Source organism: Palaemon carinicauda, chromosome 10 (assembly GCF_036898095.1).
Source record: "Palaemon carinicauda isolate YSFRI2023 chromosome 10, ASM3689809v2, whole genome shotgun sequence".
In the NCBI taxonomy this organism is placed as follows: Eukaryota; Metazoa; Arthropoda; class Malacostraca; order Decapoda; family Palaemonidae; genus Palaemon; species Palaemon carinicauda.
Window position 1 is genome coordinate 40,994,264 of NC_090734.1, and position 10,000 is coordinate 41,004,263.

Below are 10,000 nucleotides of genomic sequence, written 5' to 3' on the forward strand. Positions count from 1 at the left end.
TAATACTAAAGCTGGAAAGATTAATCAAGGCATAGAGAATGTAACGGGTGTTGAGGGACTTGGCTAAGTTACAAATACAAATGAAACTCATTTTATAAGTTTTTGTTCAGAAAACAATCTTGTTATTATAAATACTTTTTTTCCAGCACGAAGACATCCTTATATAAACACGGACTTCACAATGTGGCAATTACAAAAATCCAATAAATAACAGTCATTAATAAATAGAGAAGGAGGACTATGAGGAATGTTGGAATTTATAGAGGTGCGGGTCATCAGCTCTTCATTACAAAGCTGAAATTGAAATGTGGAGGATTTATTTTTGTTTTATTTTAATTTTTGTTTTTTGCCAAATCCTGAGAGAGAGAGAGAGAGAGAGAGAGAGAGAGAGAGAGAGAGAGAGAGAGAGAGAGAGAGAGAGAGAGAGAGAGAGAGAGAGAGAGAGAGAGAGGGGGTAGTTAGCGAATGATCGTTGGTGGTGAGAAAGACTGTTGGTACAAATGAGATTATTTGTTTATGTTTTAGTTAGGTTACGACAGTGGTGAATGTCTTGGGTGAATGCTTATTTTGATTTGACTGCTGCTCGATTTAGTTGTGTGAACGCTGGATTTACTATTTTTCTTACCAGCGTTGGAAGTGTCCTGTTGATTTTCTAAGTAAGTACAGTTTTGTTTATATTTGCTTGTCGTGATTGTGAATGATAGGAACAATTTATTATTTATCTTTGATTATAGTGCGATAGTTCAGTTAGTTAGGAGTGTTCATAAGTGTTTTTCTTTTTTATTTTGGCAGGCCGTGATTCCTCCTTTGGGGAGAAATTTATGTGAATTTGATTGTTGACGACCTGGCTTGTTTAAGGAATTTGATACGACTGCTCAGATTTGGAATGAATTATTGATGACCTGGATTGTTTAAGGACCTGATTGGATTGCTCTGTGGATCTTCATGAAATAGATGCTGTAATGATCCCGCCCGGTTGAAGGAATTGGTTTGGCGTATTGATGATGATACCGATGAGGATGATGACGATGATGATGATTAGTGCAATTGTGTATTGATATTTGACAGTGTTCCAGTTCCTGCAGATTTGTGATATTGGGCTATTAAAGACTGTTGGCCCTTGTGTGGACGAAAGTGTCCACTCACAATCATAAATGATAATTACGTTTAGATGGTGGTTGAAGTGAAATTTTAGTTTTAAGTTTTGATTTTTCCAATTACAGTAGGTTAAGATTGTAGTACTAAGTTGTGATTATTTTTTTGGTTATGGTATATGATTGGTGATTTTTTAGTGATTGTTTTAATATTAAGAAATATAGTTTTAAGGTTATGTTTGGTTTATTTTGTCCTTTTGTCTAAGAGTCTGGTTTTGGATAACGTCAGGGGAAAGTTTGTGTTGTTGAGACATTTGTCAGCTAGAGTGATTCAAGGGTGTGGGGGTTGTTGTTGCAACATCCCGCCACATTATTTTGTCGCCCGAACAGGGACTGCTGAGGCGGGACTGATAGCTGGACTCTTAGACGAAGGACTGAATAGGATAAGAAATTAGATTAAGGTTGATGAAAAATGGACGAACAGTTGAGGGTTTTGAAGGAGGAATTGCGGCTGAGTAAGTAGCGTGAGGAGAGGTTGCTTGTAGAGAATGAGAGGTTGAACTGGGAGAATGAGGCGATGCAGAAGGAGCTTAGGAAGTTGAAGGGAACTGTAGAGAGAGTGGAAGAATGTGTTGAGATGAGGATGAAAGAGAATGAGGAACGGATGGAGAAACGATTTGAAGATATGATGGGGCAAGTAATGGAGATGATGAAAACTTTAATGGGTGAAGGTGCAGTCGGAGGAGTGTCCTCAGCTTCGGGTAATGGGTTGATAGAGGATGAGAAGGCTAAGGTTCGTGATAATGGGAAAGGAAATGATAGTGATAGTAATAGTAATAGTGATCGTGAGATTGAAGATAAGGGAATTAGGCATAGTAAGGATGAACAAAAATGTAATAGGAAGAATAAGAAAGGTAAAAGTGATGTAAAGAAAGAGAAGAAAATGTGTCAGGAGGATAGCAAGGATGATCGTGAATGGGTGAAAGTGGTAAGTAAGAAAAAGGGTAAGAAGGGAATGGTTAAGGATAGGAATTTAAGCGTGGAAGTGGATTCATTATATTCAAATGAGGAAGAAGGTAACAAGGGAGTAGACAGTGATGATAGCAGTGAGAATGAACGTGATGTGTGTAAGACTGTGTTTATGAGAGAGGTACCTCGGTGTGAAAGGTTCAATGAGCATAGCAGTAGGGATGTATATGATTTTTCCAAGGAGTATGAGAGGTATTTTCAGGATAAGTATGGTGATAGTAAAAGAGTTTGGGCTAGGGAGTTAGGAGAATATTTGACTGTGTATTTGTTGACGATGTAGGGAGTGATAATGAGTGTAGGGGACGTTGATTATGAAAGTGTGAAAAAGAGAATAATTGAGCAGGTAAAACGTATGAAAGGGAGTGTTAAGTATAAGCGTAAGAATGATTTTGATGAAGCACGGATGAATGCAGTAGAAGCGATATCGATGTATGTATGTAGGTTGGAAACTTTAGCTAGGAAGAAGTATGGGGATGGAGGTATAAATGAGAATAAAGAGTTAATGAAGAAGTTTCTGGCTACTGTACCCGAGAATGTTGCTGAGTTTGTTAATTTGAAACGGAAGGAAAAAATGAGGTGGACAAAAGAAAGATTGACATGGGATGATATTTTAGAGATAGTTGAGGATTACGAGTTGGATAGGTGTATGAAAGAAAGTAAATCTGTGAGTGTAAGAACTGGAATAGGGGAAAGTGTGCCAGAATTTGTTAGTTTTAGAGATGCTGTTATGAGAGGACCGATGAGGGTAGCTGATAGTGTAGTAGCTAGGAGTGTTAGGGCGAGTAATGTGGGAATACCTGTAAGGACAAATGAAGGGTTTAGGCAAGGGAATCAGGTTTGGAGGGATAGGAGTGTTAGTGCACATCGAGGTATGTCAAATAGCCGTGTCCGTAATGAAAAGTGTTATAGGTGTGGAAAGGAAGGTCATAAGAAGAATGAATGTAGATGGGCTCTAGGTGCTTGTTTTGGATGTGGTGAGGTAGGGCATAGAATTAGTGAGTGCAAGAAAGAGAAAGAGGTTAAGGGTTTTAGGTGTGGTATGATTGGGCATGTGGCGAGTGGACGTCGTAGTAATCGTATGAATGTGATTTGTGGTAATTGTGGTAAGGATGGTCATTATGCTAGAATGTGCAAGGAGCCGCGGGGTAAGTGTACTGAATGTGGTGCAGATGGGCATGTAGCTAGAGTATGTAGGAAGAAGGGAGTAAGTCAGCCAGGATGTTCGGGAAACTAGAGTGTAAGAGGGTTCAGCTGGGTGAGTCCTCCTGTGTGTGTGGAAGGAATAGGATTAATGTTTGTGAGAATGGGATGAGTAATTGGTTGGAAATGAGCAAGTATGAACCTAGTATGCATGAGAAGTTAGGGCTGGAAAATAAACAATTAGTGTTAGTTGAATATAGGAAAAAGAGACGTTTGAAAGTTTTAAGTGAGGATAAAGTGCAAGGGAAATTTATAGGTATAGGTAAGAATACGAATAAGTATGAGAAGGGTGTAAATGTACAGGTGAGTGTGGAGGATAAATGTATTAATACAGATGAAACGTGGCTGAGTATGAATGATACTTATAGTGTGTGTGGCTTTTCGTTAGATGATGTAAAAGAAAAAATGAATAACGCAAGAATGAGAGACAGGAGAATGATAAGTAGCATGAATGAATCTTTTGCTAAAGTTGAGAATGTTTTTGATGAAATGGGTGAACTGTTTACAGAAATGAATGTAATTATAGGGCCAAACGAGAACAAGGTAGATGGGATTGTACATGATATATTAGATGATAGGGATTTAGATAAGAATAGTGTTAATGTAGCGAATGTTTGTGATAAGGAAGAAGTGAATGAGAGAGTATATGGGGGCCCAGTTACTCGGAGTAGAGGTCCCATTCCCGACTGCGACTGGGTTATGAAAAAAGTAATGTAAGTGTTGTGTGAGAAGGATTTGGCAAAGCAAGGGGGGAGGATTGTGGAGGATTTATTTTTGTTTTATTTTAATTTTTGTTTTTTGCCAAATCCTGAGAGAGAGGGAGAGAGAGAGAGAGAGAGAGAGAGAGAGAGAGAGAGAGAGAGAGAGAGAGAGAGAGAGAGAGAGAGAGAGAGAGAGGGGTAGTTAGCGAATGATCGTTGGTGGTGAGAAAGACTGTTGGTACAAATGAGATTATTTGTTTATGTTTTAGTTAGGTTACGACAGTGGTGAATGTCTTGGGTGAATGCTTATTTTGATTTGACTGCTGCTCGATTTAGTTGTGTGAACGCTGGATTTACTATTTTTCTTACCAGCGTTGGAAGTGTCCTGTTGATTTTCTAAGTAAGTACAGTTTTATTTATATTTGCTTGTCGTGATTGTGAATGATAGGAACAATTTATTATTTTTCTTTGATTATAGTGCGATAGTTCAGTTAGTTAGGAGTGTTCATAAGTGTTTTTCTTTTTTATTTTGGTAGGCCGTGATTCCTCCTTTGGGGAGAAATTTATGTGAATTTGATTGTTGACGACCTGGCTTGTTTAAGGAATTTGATACGACTGCTCAGATTTGGAATGAATTATTGATGACCTGGATTGTTTAAGGACCTGATTGGATTGCTCTGTGGATCTTGATTAAATAGATGCTGTAACGATCCCGCCCGGTTGAAGGAATTGGTTTGGCGTATTGATGAAGATTCCGATGAGGATGATGACAATGATGATGATTAGTGCAATTGTGTATTGATATTTGACAGTGTTCCAGTTCCTGCAGATTTGTGATATTGGGCTATTATAGACTGTTGGCCCTTGTGTGGACGAAAGTGTCCACTCACAATCATAAATGATAATTACGTTTAGATGGTGGTTGAAGTGAAATTTTAGTTTTAAGTTTTGATTTTTCCAATTACAGTAGGTTAACATTGTAGTACTAAGTTGTGATTAATTTTTTTTGGTTATGGTATATGATTGGTGATTTTTTAGTGATTGTTTTAATATTAAAAAATATAGTTTTAAGGTTATGTTTGGTTTATTTTGTCCTTTTGTCTAAGAGTCTGGTTTTGGATAACGTCAGGGGAAAGTTTGTGTTGTGGAGACATTTGTCAGCTAGAGTGATTCAAGGGTGTGGGGGTTGTTGTTGCAACATCCCGCCACAGAAACTGAAAGCACCCACGAAAAATGTAGGTAGAATGCCTATGCTTGATACAACTAAGCTTCTAGATGATGAGCACAGAGAAACCTTTACAATTTTATGTAGGGACTGATTTGCAGTCTTACAGACTTTAAAAGAAGAGCAGACAATTAACGAAGAATAGTGGGGTATTAAAATATATATCAATTAGTTAATAGTGAGGTTTTGGCATATATAGTTACAAGTAGGAAGCCTTGGATATAAAATTAGAATTGGGATACTATAAAAAGGAGACAAAGACAAGAATTTATAGTTGAAAGTCTCGGAAGAGGTAATAAAAATTACAAGACAGAGCATGATAAGTATTCCAGTATTGATTGTGAAGTCAAAAGAAAAGCCAGGCTTTACTGTTGATAATATTTAGACAGTAAAGCAGATGAGGCTAACAAAGCTACGAATTGAGAGAGGGGCTAGGGTGTAAGAATATGTTCATAGAAATCTTAATGAAATCTCCACTGGGGTAAAGAAGGAGAATATACCCATACGAAAGAGAGATGGATCTGTTATAACAACTGAAGATGAAGAAAGGCAAAGTTAGATGGAACACTTTAGTAAGGTCATTGATAGTAGTTATGAAGGGAATAATTTGATTGATATACCTGAAGCTGATGAAGACTTTGATGTGTCCATGAATAAATTCAGTGTCTTTGAACTCAAAGCTACTCTTAAAAAACTCAAGAGATGAAAAGCTCCTGGATATGATTGAATAACTTCTGTGATGATATTGGCCGAAATTGAAGTGACTTCCAGAATAGCTATAAGCATATTTTGTCGATTGTGGCATGAAGAAGCAAAACCTGATGAATTGGAGATAGGAATGCTGGTGAAAATGGTAAGAAAGAGCGATTTGACTGCTTGGAATAATCACCTGAGGCATTACACTTATATCAATTGTCATGAAAACATATAATATGCTTATTTTACAGAGACTACAGAGAAAGATTTATTAGAATCTGAGATATAAACAAGAAGGATTTAGAAAAGGTAGAAGTTCTACTGACCAAATATTCATTTTAAGACCTGATGTACAGCAATGTTTAGAATATAGGAATCCACTGTTGATGGCATTTGTGGTCTATGAAAAAACACTGTTGATAGTGTGCACCTGCTAATTTTTTGGAGATTCCTGAGTTATTAAGGAGTTCCTTTTAAATATGTAAATTTTATTAATTCTGTTCATGAGCATAGTAAGTACAAAGTTAATGTTAGTGGGGTCCTATCAAATAGACTTCAAGTGAACAGGGAATGTGTTGTTACCTATGTTGTTTATCCTCCTCATGGATATTGTAATGCATAAAACAGTTGAAGATGGTGAAGAAGGATTGGAATTGATCAATATTAGTTTATCATATTTTTACATATCATGTTTATGGATGGATAGAATGGTATTTTAGTAAACAGTTGCCAGTTCCTATTTTACTATACGTTTCAAGGCAAAAACAAGGAAATGTGTCCTAATTGTAGGTTTTAGGTTGGCCAGGGCACCAACAACCCGTTGAGATACTACCAATAGATAGTTATCGAGACCTTTGTCTGGCTAGACAGTACTATATTACCTCCCTCTCTTTTGTTACAAGTTCATTTTTCTTTTGCCTACACATATACCAAATAGTAATGCCTAGTCTTACTACTCTCTCTTCTAACCTCATACATCTGACAACATTAGAGATTACCATACATTTTTTTTTCACTCACGTGGTTAACTAATGCTCTGTAATTAGTCAGTGACCACTTTCTTCCTGGTAAGAGTAAAAGAGATTTTCTATGTATTATAAGCAGCTCCTCTTTGGAAAAAGACATTCAAAAATCAAAAATTTTTTCTCTGATCTTGGGTAGTGCCCTAACCTCTGTACCATGGACTTCCACTGCCTTGGGCAGTGTTCTCTTGCTTTAAGTTACACTCGAGTACACAAGTCTATCTTATTTCTCTTCCTCCGGTTTTTTTAAGTTTTTGTATTTTATATATGAAAATTTTTTGATAATATTGTTACGGTTTTTGAAATGTTGGATGTTGTTCATTAATTGGCGAATACTTTATTAAATTTCTTCATTTCCTTTCCTCTCTCGGGTATTTTTCCTTGTTTCAGCCCTTGGGCCTATAGCATTCTGCTTTTCCAAGTAGGGTTATGGCATAGCTAAGAATGATAATATTAATTTCTTATTAATAAGTGAGCTTCTTACTATCACATAGGTTTCCTGAATTATCATTGATAAATTAGATATATGAAAACATAGAAATTTGAATTTTGTCTATAAATATTTACTGACATTCATAAACATTGTCAAGAATAATTGAATAACCAATCTGGTAAGTATGACCTTATCGACGTTTTGAATATGTAAGAAATTTCCTTGAACGTGTATCAAATTATAATCTTTCAGGGTCAGCGCAAAGATTTCCATATGTTTTTAAAATTAACAAAGACAGGAGCCATAAAATTAATGATACACCCATCATAGTGAGTCAATTAAATTTGTTTATTGATTAGAAAACTGATTTACTAAGAGTTAAAGAAATTTTTGCAAATGAAGGAACTATTAATATAAAATTCACATCCTTTTGGCAAAAAAAATGGTAAAATAACTGAAGACATTATAAGAAACTTTTATATTAACTTAGCTCATACAAGTGAAACTACGGAATTAATCGGATAAATAGACAGACTCGTAATGCTCCATTATTATTTATCCCTAAGTTAATTTGGTAAGAGTGGTGTCTGTGTTTGAGAGAGAGAGAGAGAGAGAGAGAGAGAGAGAGAGAGAGAGAGAGAGAGAGAGAGAGAGAGAGACTCAAAATTGATAACAAGTTCCGAAGGATTTTGCATGGAATCCTTTTGTTATTATGAAAGCTCTTGTCTCTCCTGAAAGTAGTAAGTCCTCATCTGAAGAAAAAAGATCTTTCCTTCGGGATAAAAAGAATAAAGAAAAAAAAATCTAGTGCAATAATTTAAAACTTACTCCTACTTTTATTTTACCATTTCGTATTTATATTTAAATATATATTCTTTTTGAAATATGAGTACTTTCATCTGGACTTTTATATGTTCATATGAACTTCTTCCATATACTAATTCACCAATTATTTTGTACTCGTATATAGCAAATATAGCATTTGAGCAATACCTGACGGATCATATATATTTCTACTACCGTGATATTTATCTGGTTTTCACATGTTTGTTAAGTGCTTTTTCCTCATATGAGCTTATTTACACATACAGAATTTAAGATATATGAAATCTTCCAACCATTATCGTTAACAAGGAGTCTCTTAGACCCTGTACCATATAAGGATTTGACAGAATTCAGAATCGTATTTTTGTACTAATACAAAAGTAATTAAATCGTGCTTCCAAATGTTTTCAAAAAGTCATTGTGAATAGACTGGGCGAATACACTTCTTGTGACATAACAGATATATATATATATATATATATATATATATATATATATATATATATATATATATATATATATATATATATATATATATATATATATATAAATTTTTTTTTTTTTGGGCTCAAGACATGTCGTCCTGATGGAAGATCCTAAAGGGTAGCTTCCTTGGGTATATATAACTACGGCGATATTCCCAGAGAATTTACCTTAAGGTACCCAGAATTCTAACTCCTGGAGCAAATATCCCTAATAAAAGAACCAGGGATATCGCGAAATATCAGAGGACGTATTCTTGACACGCCACATGGCAATCTGCACCCCGAACAGAGTTAATACTTCGAAGGGGTCAATTGGCAAGAAAACGAAAGCGAGAAAGAAAAAGGAGAGCCTTTCGCAAGGTATCTCTCCTCTCCCGTTTCGTAAGCGTGCATTGCGCCGCTCACGGCGCCATCTGTATTCCTTTTTGCGTAGCTCAACAACTCGGTGTATTTTCCCTGTGTTTCTCGCAATTCTTGGATTTAATTAACTAATAATGCTTTCTCCAACTTCTTCTGCTTCTGATAAGTTGAGTATTATTTCTTTTATGTATAAATGTAAGCTCTTGGTAACTTTAAAAGTGATTGATAGTGATATCGTTGTTACAAGAGCTGTTGCCTACCGGAGGCGTCCTGGACGCTGTCGCTCGCTAGGTATGAGTTATTTAGTTAGCCAGAGCAACGTTCCCGGCTGTTTCGCTTTAATAATTTTAGCTGTTTAGCGTGACATAGGATTTCTTTATATGATGCTTTTAGTATTGTTTGTCTTGGCGAAGGATTCGCTGATTCTGGCCTACGCTAGACCTTGTAGCCTAGTCGTTTGGCCCTAGTACTTTCCTGCATGATATTCAGATTTCCAAGTGTTTTTATAAAATTTTATTGAAGCTTTAGGCAATTTTATACATTTAAGATTATGTTGATTTTCTTCCAAGATAGAATACGAGTGAGTTTCGGTGATTTAGGTAATCGATTCTCTTGGCGCCTAGGATAAGTTGTCTATGGGGCCTTAGTATACTTTCTCACACTTCCCGGTTGCTTTTTTCTCTTTGGAGAAGGTGTGCAATCCCTTTCCCTCTCTTTAAGCCTTGGGCTTAACCCTAGTGGTTTATCTGAATTGACTTTAGATACAACTATATTAGGGTGTTTCTGTTCCTTCCTGTTTCCATTAAGTTCTTAGTCTGAGTCTGTTTATGTTTAGCTTGTGGTTGAGATTCTCTTGCTAGACTGACAACAGACATAGGAGGCTTAGCCTCCTTAGGTCACTTTCGAAGGTTTCTGTACGAGATGATTCCT